The sequence below is a fragment of the Sciurus carolinensis genome, assembly GCF_902686445.1.
Source record: "Sciurus carolinensis chromosome 19 unlocalized genomic scaffold, mSciCar1.2 SUPER_34, whole genome shotgun sequence".
Taxonomy (NCBI): Eukaryota; Metazoa; Chordata; class Mammalia; order Rodentia; family Sciuridae; genus Sciurus; species Sciurus carolinensis.
This window is the reverse complement of record NW_025920112.1, coordinates 2,858,652-2,870,819: the sequence shown is the minus strand read 5'-3', so window position 1 is coordinate 2,870,819 and position 12,168 is coordinate 2,858,652. Positions and strand designations below refer to the sequence as shown.

The 12,168-nt window shown below is 41.3% G+C and overlaps 1 pseudogene; it reads right to left on the bottom strand.

Moving 5' to 3' along the window:
* LOC124973482 (olfactory receptor 2L5-like) overlaps window positions 1–12,168 on the bottom strand; it is a 30,058-nt pseudogene that overhangs the window by 17,155 nt on the left and 735 nt on the right.

Below are 12,168 nucleotides of genomic sequence, written 5' to 3'. Positions count from 1 at the left end.
GGCATTTTACATAGGGCCTGACAGCTATGTATGCTGACTTTGATGAAAAGGAAAAGCATCACAGAGGAGCAATGAGGAGGGACACATCAAATCTGCTGTTTGATGTCACGGCTCATGACTGCAAATGAAGCATCCTTCCAGTTATGTTTTCCTGTTCCTGTGGGATGATAACTTTATTTAAAGAAATATTGCATCTGACAGAAAAGAGCTTCCACCATCGATATCTGTTTCAAAGTCCAATATTGAAAAGAATAGTTTTGCTTTTGTAATAAAAAATCCAAATATGCTATTTTCTCTTTTATTTTTTATTTCTCCACTGAAATAACAAATAATCTATTTATAGACCATGCACAAAAGATTTTCACCTGTCTTGATTCCCCTCCAAGTTTATGGTTTGGGCATTAACATTAATGATACTATAAATTCAAGGAAAGAGCAGAGAAAAGAAAAACCTTGGAAACGGCTTCTTAGTCAGAAAACCAAACACTGGCCCTGGACAAGGTCTGCACACAGAAGGGAAGACAGAGATGGGAACTTCACGGACAGTCCCAGCAGCGGGAAGCTCACGGGTGCCAAGAACTTGTGCCAGTTTCAGGTCACATTCAATCCCAACCTGTAGTCCTTGAAGTTGACAGAAACACTATCATTATGTAGATGATAAAGTCCAGTTGAGAGATGTTGAATGACTTTTCTTTGATCCCCTGTTAGTGATTTAGACTTAAGGATGGGCAGACAGATACAGATGCATACAGTTAGGCTTATTTAAAAAGATAGCCTGTCTTATCCCTCCAATATTTCGAGGCAACAATTCTGAAATAAGGATGGCTTTCTAACTATCCAAAAATAAAAAAAAAAAAAATGAATTAAGAGAAAAAGAAAGCTAATAAAAGAGAAATTTGTTCTAGGTGTTAGAGGGTTCAGAATTTATGGGAAATGTTCCCCTTTTCCCCAGATAAACTTCTGTAGTATTAAAAATATATGCATTTCAAGATCTTGCTTTCTTCTATTTCTTTTGATGCTGTTTGGACCACATTTGCGTTGTTCCACGCAACCAGCCTCCTCGACTAGTGGTCTAGCGACACACACACCTGTACTTAGCGCCCTACGAGAACTCTCATCCCTGCCTTCCCTGACAACACGGTACCGTCACCTCTGGGATTCTGCTCAAAAGGAGCAAGCGCACTGACTGTGGCCTTTGCCAATCAGACAGGAAATGCGTGGTCCAGCTTGCTGCCTGGACCTCACGCAGGCGGATCAAAGGCGCGCTCCAGGGCGCGACCTCATCCTTCGCCTGTCCTTCCTCCTATCCCAGGGGCGTACTGACCGGTTGACGCCCAGGCTGGGTTCACTTGCAACATTGTAGCCACTTTGTCTCAGACTCCGCTTCCCACCTTCCCAGCCTCTCTGAACTCCATCGTTCCTACCTTAATTAGTGCACTCACTTCCTAAAACCATCGGTCTAAGTGTGGAGTGGTTTCAGTCCGCCAGCAGCGCGCACTGCCAAGCCGATCGGTACCGGTAACCAGCAGCTGCCAAGGACACTGCGCCGCACACCCGCTGCTGCAGAGCCAGGCGCCCTCACCCAGGGCACAGGAACCCATCCTGCACCGCTGTCCCCGCAGCCCGCTCCCCGCCTGGCACACGCCTCTCCTGCCTGCTGTATGACGGTCACCTCCACACCAGGCTTTCCTGAAAATACCAATAACTGCTCACGATTTGAAGCATTCACTTCACATGAATAACATGGATTTAAAAAAAATATTATTATTATCCTTAAAGTGATGGCAATTTCAAGAAAACGGGATCTTTTACTCTAGGCCTTAATCTTACCATAAACCCAGGAAACAATTTTATAGAGAGTATCAGTCATTGGTTGTATTATCAATTTCACTTTCAAATCACATTAGGTATCAGCAATTACACCAATTCTTGCCAGAATCTATAGTAATATGCTTTATTTTTTTTTTCCATTTCATTCTACATCCTTTTTTTTTATTGTATACAAATGGGATACATGTTGTTTCTCTATTTGTACATAGAGTCAAGGCATACCATTTGTGTAATCATACGTTTACATAGGGCAATGATGTTTATTTTTTTTCTTCCCCCCCACCTCTCCCACCCCTCTTTTCCCTCTATACAGTCCTTCTTTCCTTCATTCTTACCTCTCTCCTTATCCCTAACCCTAAACCATAAATCTAATGCTAACCCCTCCCACCCCCCATTATATGTCCTCATCCGCTTATTAGCGAGATCATTCATCCTTTAGTTTTTTGAGATTGGCTTATCTCACTTAGCATGATATTCTCCAATTTCATCCATTTGCCTACAAATGCCATAATTTTATCATTCTTCATTGTGGAGTAATATTCCATTGTATATATATGCCACAGTTTCTTTATCCATTCATCATCTGAAGGGCATCTAGGTTGGTTCCACAATCTGGCTACTGTGAATTGAGCAGCAATGAACATTGATGTGGCTGTATCTCTGTAGTATGCTGATTTTAAGTCCTTTGGGTATAGGCCAAGGAGTGGAATAGCTGGGTCAAATGGTGTTTTCATTCCAAGCTTTCTGAGGAATCTCCACACTGCTTTCCAGAGTGGCTGCACTAATTTGCAACCCCACCAGCAATGTATGAGTGTTCCTTTTTCACCACATCCTCGCCAACACCTATTGTTGCTTGTATTCTTGATAATCGCCATTCTAATTGGGGTGAGATGAAATCTTAGGGTAGTTTTGATTTGCATTTCCCTTATTACTAGGGATGTTGAACATTTTTTCATATATCTGTTGATTACTTGTACATCTTCTTCTGTGAAGTGTCTGTTCATTTCCTTAGCCCATTTGTTGATTGGATTATTTGTATTCTTCGTCTAGAGTTTTTTGAGTTCTTTATAGATTCTGGAAATTAGCGCTCTATCTGAGGTATGGTTGGCAAAGATATTCTCCCACTCTGTAGGATCTCTCTTCACATTTCTGATAGTTTCCTTTGCTGAGAGAAAGCTTTTTAGTTTGAATCTATCCCAGTTGTTGATTCTTGCTTTTATTTCTTGTGCTATGGGAGTCCTGTTAAGGAAGTCTGATCCTAAGCCAACAAGTTGAAGATTTGGACCTACTTTTTCTTCTATAAGATGCAGGGTCTCTGGTCTGATTCCGAGGTCCTTGATCCATTTTGAGTTGATTTTTGTGTAGGGTGAGAGGGATTTATTTTCATTCTATTGCATATGGTTTTCCAGTTTTCCCAGCACCATTTGTTGAAGAGGCTATCTTTTCTCCATTGCATATTTTTGGAACCTTTGTCTAGTATGAGAAAATTGTATTTATGTGGGTTTGTGTCCATGTCCTCTATTCTGTACCATTGATCTACCTGTCTATTTTGGTACCAATACCATGCCGTTTTTGTTACTATTGCTTTGTAGTAGAGTTGAAGATCTGGTATTGCAATACCCCCTGCTTTGCTCTTGCTACTGAGGATTGCTTTAGCTATTCTAGGTTTTTTATTCTTCCAGATGAATTTCATAATTGCTTGCTCTATTTCTGCAAGGTACATCATTGGGATTTTAATTGGAATTGCATTGAATCTGTATAGCACTTTAGGTAGTATAGCCATTTTGACAATATTAATTCTGCCTATCCAGGAACATGGGAGATCTTTCCATCTTCTAAGGTTTTCTTGAATTTCTTTCTTTAGTGTTCTGTAGTTCTCATTGTAGAGGTCTTTCACCTCTTTTGTGAGATTGATTCCCAAGTATTTTATTTTTTTCGATGCTATTGTGAATGGGGTACTTTTCCTAATTTCTCTTTCTGAAGATTCATCACTTATGTATAAAAATGCATTGGATTTATGAGCATTGATCTTGTAACCTGCTACTTTACTGAATTCACTTATGAGTTCTAAAAGTTTTCTGGTGGAATTTCCAGGTTCCTCTAAATATATAATCATGTCATCAGCGAACAGGGATAGTTTGAGTTCTTCTTTTCCTATTCATATCACTTTAATTTCTTTGGTTTGTCTGATTGCTCTGGCTAGAGTCTCAAGGACAATGTGGAATAGAAGTGGTGAAAGAGGGCATCCCTGCCTTGTTCCAGTTTTTAGGGGGAACACTTTCAGTTTTTCACCATTTATAATGATATTAGCCATGGGCTTAGCGTAGATGGCCTTTATAATGTTAAGGAATGTTCCCACTACCCCAATTTTTTCTAGGGTTTTGAGCATGAAGGAATGCTGTATTTTATCGAATGCTTTTTCTGCATCTATTGAAATAATCATGTGATTCTTAAGTTTAAGTCTGTTGATATGGTGAATGACATTTATTGATTTCCGAATGTTGAACCAACCTTGCATCCCTGGGATAAAACCCACTTGATCGTGGTGCACTATCTTTTTAATATATATTTGTATGCGATTTGCTAAAATTGTGCTGAGAATTTTTGCGTCGATGTTCATTAAGGATATTGGTCTGAAATTTTCTTTCCTCGATGTGTCTCTGTCTGGTTTAGGTATCAGGGTGATATTGGCTTCATAGAACGAGTTTGGGAGGGTTCCCTCCTCTTCTATTTCATGGAATAGTTTGAGGAGTATTGGAATGAGCTCTTCTTTAAAGGTTTTGTAGAACTCGGCTGAGAACCCATCTGGTCCTGGACTTTTCTTTGTTGGTAGGCTTTTGATGACCTCTTCTATTTCATTGCTTGAAATTGGTTTATTTAAGTTGTGTATGTCCTCCACGTTCAGTTTAGGTAATTCATATGTCTCTAGAAATTTGTCGATGTCTTCGAGGTTTTCTGTTTTGTTGGAGTATAGATTTTCGAAATAGCTTCTAATTATGTTTTGTATTTCACTCGTGTCTGTTGTGATGTTTCCTTGTTCATTCCGAATTTTAGTAATTTGAGTTTTCTCCCTCTTTCTCTTTGTTAGTGTGGCTAAGGGTTTATGAATTTTATTTATTTTTTCAAAGAACCAACTATTTATTTTGTTAATTTTTCCAATTGTTTCTTTTGTTTCAATTTCATTGATTTCGGCTCTGATTTTAACTATTTCCTGTCTTCTACTACTTTTGGTATTGGTCTGCTCTTCTTTTTCTAGCGCTTTGAGCTGTAGTGTTAAGTTGTTTATTTGTTGATTTCTACTTCTTTTGTTGAATGCGCCCCATGAAATAAATCTTCCTCTAAGTACTGCTTTCATAGTGTCCCAGAGATTTTGATATGATGTGTCTTTGTTCTCGTTTACTTCTAAGAATTTTTTTATTTCCCTCCTGATGTCTTCTGTTATCCATTCATCATATAATAGTGTATTATTTAATCTCCAGGTATTGGAGAAGTTTCTGTTTTTTATTCTGTCATTTATTTCTAATTTCAATCCATTATGATCTGATAGAGTACAAGGTAGTATCTCTATCTTCTTGTATTTGCTAACAGTAGCTTTGTGGCATAAAATATGGTCTATTTTAGAGAAGGATCCATGTGCTGCTGAGAAGAAAGTGTATTCGTTCTTTGTTGGATGGTATATTCTATATATGTCCGTTAAGTCTAAATTGTTGATTGTGTTGTTGAGATCTATAGTTTCTTTATTCAATTTTTGTTTGGACGATCTATCCAGTAGTGAGAGAGGTGTGTTAAAATCGCCTAGTATTATTGTGTTGTGGTCTATTTGATTTCTGGAATTGAGAAGGATTTGTTTGACGTGGATGAGCCAATGTTCGCGGCATAGATATTTATGATTGTTATGTCTTGCTGATTTATGCTTCCCTTAAGCAGCATGTAATGTCCTTCTTTATCCCTTCTGACTAGTTTTGGCTTGAAGTCCACATTATCTGAAATGAGGATGAATACTCCAGCTTTTTTGCTGTGTCCCTGTGCATGGTATGTTTTTCCCCATCCTTTCACCTTTAGTCTATGGGTGTCTCTTTCTATGAGATGAGTCTCTTGCAGGCAGCATATTGTTGGATTTTTCTTTTTAATCCAATCTGCCAGTCTGTGTCTTTTGATTGATGAATTCAGGCCATTAACATTCAGGGTTATTATTGTGATATGATTTGCATTCCCAGTCAATTGACTCATATTTGTTTTTGACATGATTTGGTTTCTCCTTTATTTGGCTATTCCTTTAGGCTAGTGCCTCCTGTTGCTCATTTGCATCGTTGTTTTTCATCTCTTCCTCATAGAATATTTTGCTGAGAATGTTCTGTAATGCTGGCTTTCTTTTTGTAAATTCCTTTAGCTTTTGTTTATCATGGAAGGATCTTATTTCATTGTCAAATTTGAAGGTAAGTTTTGCTGGGTATAAGATTCTTGGTTGGCATCTGTTTTCTTTCAGGGCTTGGTATATGTTTTTCCAGGCCCTTCTAGCTTTTAGGGTCTGGATTGAAAAATCTGCTGATATTCTTATTGGTTTCCCTCTGAATGTAATTTGATTCTTTTCTCTCGCGGCCTTTAAAATTCTGTCTTTATTTTGTATGTTAGGTATTTTCATAATAATGTGCCTTGGTGTGGGTCTGTTGTAATTTTGTATGTTTGGAGTTCTATAAGCCTCTTGTACTTGGTTTTCCATTTCATTCTTCAGATTTGGGAAATTTTCTGATATTATTTCATTGAATAGATTGTTCATTCCTTTGGTTTGTTTCTCTAAGCCTTCCTCAATCCCAATAATTCTTAAATTTGGCCTTTTCATGATATCCCATAATTCTTGTAGATTCTGTTCATGATTTCTTACCATCTTTTCTGTTTGGCCAACTTTGTTTTCAAGATTAAATAATTTGTCTTCAATGTCTGAGGTTCTGTCTTCCAGGTGTTCTATCCTATTGGTTATGCTTTCTATGGAGTTTTTAACTTGGTTTATTGTTTCCTTCATTTCAAGTATGTCAGTTTGTTTTTTTTTTTCAGTATCTCTAACTCTTTATTGAAATGATCTCTTCCTTCCTGTATTCGGTCTTTTAACTGTTGATTGGTGCGATCATTTAATGCCTGCATTTGCTCTTTCATCTCCTCCTTCAATGCCTGCATTTGCTCTTTCATCTCCTCATTAGCTTCCCTGATCGTTTTAATTACGTACATTCTGAACTCCCTTTCTGACATATCTTCTGATGTGCTGTCATTGGGTTTTATTGATGTAGTATCTAGGTTTGTTTGGGACATTTTCTTCCCTTGTTTTCTCATATTGGTCAGCTGTCAGTGGGACCCTGAGATATTGCAGTTTTCCGCTATTGGCTTATAGTGTCCCGGTAGATTTCCAGTGTATCAACTCCCAGCCTTCAGTAGCCTGATGTCTTGGAGGAATCTGATAATGCAGTGCATCCGAAGAAAACTGCCCCTAGCCCCCTACTGGTTCCATGGTTTGGAGCTGGTTCTGTGCAGAAAGGCTCTCACTGTGGGCCTGCACCGTGCAGCTGGCCATGTGGGAGGAGCCCACTGCCGGAGTGTGGAAGGCTACCTTGGGAAGACTCTAGCTGCCCTGCCCGGCTCCGATAAGCCACCTCTATCTGGGCCTGCCACCCGGTCCGAGCTTTACCCAGTGGGCAGACTCACCTGTGGCTCTATTTCAGTCCGAGTCTCTCAATGTCTCCCCTTCTTAACTCCTGGGTTCTGGAGCGACTGGGGGTGCAGTCACCCTCTAGGCCGCCATCTTGGATCGCCCTGTGAAGAGAGCCTGTGGCCGGAGTGGGCAGAGCTGCCTGAAGAGGTCTCTGGCTGCCCTGCCCTGATCCCAGAGGCTGCTTGTGGATCAAAGCTCTCCATTGGTTCGGGGGCTTGTGGCTGGTTCTATGTAGAAAGTCTCTCACTGGGCGGTCTGGTCTGAGAAGCTAGCCTTGAAAGGCACCTCCCACCGCAGGGGTCCAGGCTACTTGGGGAAGTCTCTGGCTGCCCTATCCTGGTCCCTCAGTAATATGCTTTAAATATAAAAGGATTGTGGTTTACAATGTTTACAAGTATTTAAGCAGCACATACATTTTATCTACTTTTAAGAAAAAATGTCTATCATCTATCATAGGTTTATCTGTCTCACTATATATCTAACTTTTAAGCCCACTTGAGTCAAAATTTTTAGAAGTTCTCTAGTGAAGGAAAATTCTAAATTTACAAGTTGCTTATTCTTGTACTTTGTAAATGGCAGTTTTTAATTACTTCTAAAAAATTCTAATAAGTACTTTCAAAATAATCTCAATTTTAATGATAATAATAAAAATACCATTAGGATATTTTCCTTTCTTCTCATTCCTCTTCTGTGAAGTGACTGGATTGGGTAGCTGACAGTACTCCTAGTATTGCTCCCTGTCGAGCAACAAGGTCCGATGTATCTCCTCAGGGCCCGCCTGAGGAGAATACGGGTCAAGCAGGATGATGAGTGTCGGTGGCAATGGAAACCCACCAGAGACAGGAGGTCTGTCAGTGCACGAAGCACAGCAGGAACTCGTTTATTGAGGGAGTCACACAGTTTTTATGTAGAGTGGGGGCTAGGTGGGAACCAATCAGCTTAAAGGTCAGCAAGACACGGGGAAATCATGAGGGAGAGAGTCCCATAGGACTAAATGGCAAGCAGGAGCTGATCACATTCACGGAATTGCTGCTAACCAATCCCAGACAGTAGCGGGTGGAGATGAGCAGGCCAATCAGGGAGTTGCTGGATAAGAACACATTTTTCAGTTTCCCGGGGAGAGTGGCAGTACAAAGAAGTCCAGGTAAACTGTTGGTGGATCAGGCAGTGTCACCTATGAGGAAGAGGTTGTCACGGGGGTGCAGCCGCCATTAGGGTGCATCCCCTACAATTTCCCCTTTTTGTTTTATTAGCTCTCCCCTGGAGTCAGTTGGAAGGTGGAGCTTCTGTCTTAGGTTGTCTCCTCTTTAGAGATCTTACCCATCTCTGAATACTCCAGAGCGCCTCAACAGCTCAGGGGGGAGGGGAACCACATCAAGAGCCTGTCTTAGGTTGTCCCAGTGCGCCTGGGATCTTACCCGTCATTGGCTCAAGGAGTCCCAGGGGTTAACCTTGCATTATCATTATATGCCTCCTCATAACCAGTGGTTAGTCGTTGGTATTGTACTTGGACATTTATTAATTGTACTGCCTTCAAACGTTTCTGTACGAACTGTATGACCTTATTGAAATGTAGGGGCCAAAGGTAGGTGCTATAAGGAGAAGGAAAAGAGGACCAAGCCAGGGAAGTAAGTAAGGGAGCCAGCCATGTAAGTTCGTCCAGAAGAAGCTAGATTGAAGCTCGGTACACCATTTTTTCAGATTTTCTTGCAGTTGCTTGATCTTGTCATGGACAATTCTGGACCGATCGGCATAACAGCAGCATTCCTCCTGAAGAAACAAGTAAAGCCCTCCTTCCCTGGCAGTTAGTAAATTAAACCCTCTCCCAAGTTGTAGGACTACTGCTGCAAGGGAATCTAATTGTGCCTGGAGATATCTAAGATTGCACCAGCTGCTTATTGCATATCATTTATTAATTGTTGTGAAGGTCTATTATATAAGGTAAGAGAGGTGCCTAGTCCAGCAATTTTGGCTCCCGCTTTAGTAGCTACCTTGTTAACATGTTGTTCATAAAGAGGAATCATGCTCATTTGGGTATTGCGCATATCCATCCTCTGAGGCTGGTACTCTCACGTATTGTTGCCTCAACATCATTAGTTGGACTGTGCTGACACGGTCCTTGATAAAAGCTATTAGCATATTTAGAATGCAGGGGCCAAAGGTTAAGAGCAAGAATAAAATGATAAGTGGCCCCAGTAAGGTAGAAATCAAGGTGGTTAACCAAGGGGAGGAATTAAACCATGATTCAAATCAGCCTTGCTGTGCTTCTCGCTCCTTCTTCCATTTGGCTAGTCCTTCTCTAACTTTAGTCATAGATTCTTTAACTTCGCCTGAATGGTCAACATAAAAGCAACATTCTTCACCTAGGGCTACACATAATCCTCCTTGCTGTAGGAAAATTAAATCTAACCCCCCCCCCGTTTTGCATTACTACTTCAGCTAGGGAAGTAAGGGATTCTTGAAGGTGGGAAATGGAGTTTTCTAGCTTCTCCATATCTAGATCAATAGTTGCTCTTAAATCAGAGTAATGTTGGTTCTGAGTTATCAAGGAAGCTGTTCCTGTTCTGGCTCCTATGAGTCCCAGACCCAGAATCACGCTTAGGGTTATGGCCATAAGAGGTTCCTTCTTAGTCCTAGGGGGGCTTCCTCTTAGTTGTAGATAGAAGTCTTCATCTGAATGATATAATAGCCTGGGAACTAACCTAACAAGCACACAAAAGCCATGGGAGTTATTGGTCACTTCTGTATGGGCACATGGTGTGAGTCCTGTAGAACAGGCCCACCAAGTGTCCTGCTGGGGGATTAGATACTGACTTGAGTTGCTTAGTGTCACAGTTTGCTTGCATAAAGATTGATGAGATTGCAGGGATATAGCCTATACAGAGCCCTTGTCCAGTGACTTGTTGTAAGGTTAGGGAACCTTTTGATTGCCAGTGACATTTGTTAGAGTTGTGGGAAGAGGTATAGCTTCCTAGAGTTGCTATGCCTTCATAATATGGTGGGGCTGTATCATAACAGCCAACAGGATTTAGTTATATTGGGATTAGAGCTGTTTAGGACTAAGTAGGATTGCTCTAGAAGAGCTACTAGGGGGTCCTCAGGGGTCCCCGTTGGGAGAGTGGTAGGCTTCAGTAGCAAGGTATTGGTGCTAGGAGATGTGGTTGAGAAATGTGTTAGGTTTGGTTTTGGGGTACTAGCTTGCTATTCAGATTGTCTCCTTGGGTTAAGTACCTGGTTGGGGCCCAATGCTGTTTTACTCAGGGGCTTCTGGACTAACTTAATTGTGAAGATTAGTCCAGGATTATACCCACTGCAGTAAAGCCTTAGTCCCCAGGTTTTTCCAGCTTCCCAGTTTGCCTTTTTTTCCCATGGGGGTGAACTTTATGACTATTGGGTTGCAGCATCCCCCTGGGGTAGCTAATGGGAAGGCAGAATATCCTTATTGGTCTTTGTTATAACATGGCCCACAGTTCACCCTTTTACCGTTCTGTTGGCAGTAACCTCGTCCCACTTCTTGTATGTTTCCACCCCTTTCCACCGAGATTAGGTCTTCAGTGATGGGAGGGGTCCAAGGGATCCACCCAGTAGATTCACAACCCCATGCTTTACAGTAGGCACTTTCAGGGCCTCCACACTTGGCAATTTGCTTTCTGTCTCTCGAGTGAGCTGGGCAGACATAGAACCCTAGGCTTCTGGTATTACTGTGACCCCCGGGAGTTAAACACCCATACTGTGGGAAAGGTTCCTGATCTGAGGGGTCCCTTGTATTTTTTATAAGGTCACACAAGTCCACAAGGAGGTCAGGTAACCAAGTTCCTAGAGGGGCTAAATTTGAGGAGGTGACATTGGCTATTTTACCGGTTTCCGCGTTGATGACCATCCAGGTTTGGTTCCATGGGATGTGGGGGTTTCCTTGAACTAGTATAGTACTTACAGTTAGGAAGCAAAGGGCTACTAAAGATCCCATGGTAAGCAGAGGGATTTAGGGTTTAGTATGGTTTTGATACTTATGGTATAGCTCCAGGTGCTCCAAGAAAGCTTGGATGATGATGACACTAATGAACACCAACAGGGAGATGATGAGCAATCCGGTGGTGATGAGGCAAAGAGTCCACCAAGGTCTTTTCATACCTGTTAAAGACAAGAGAATACCATACCTCAAGAGGCAGAGCTCCTTGGGTCAGTATTATCATTTTGTGAGGAGAGGGCATCATTTGGAGGGGGGTGATATTTAATGTTCTTTGCAGGGACCCAAATGGGCTTGTCCTCATCAATAGGAAATACACATCCAAATCCTCTTCCAACAGTTATGAGAGGGTGAGGACCTCTCCAGGCCCCTGTGAGAGGGTCTTCCCATTGGACTTTGATGTTGCGATATTTTACTGCAGTTGCCCAATGCTTCTGGAAAGGGGAGAGATGATCATTTTTGGAAAAATTTAAAATATTTAGAGCGCATAGTGCCATGCTTAATTGATCATGGGGGGATGATACTCCCCCTTTTTTGTTTTATTAGCTGGGTCTTCAGGGTTCTGTTTTGTCATTTGACAATTGCTTGACCAGTGGGATTGTAGGGTATGCCCGTATTATGCTGGATGCCCCAGTGTTCTACAAATGTGGAGAATGATTTACTGGTGAAA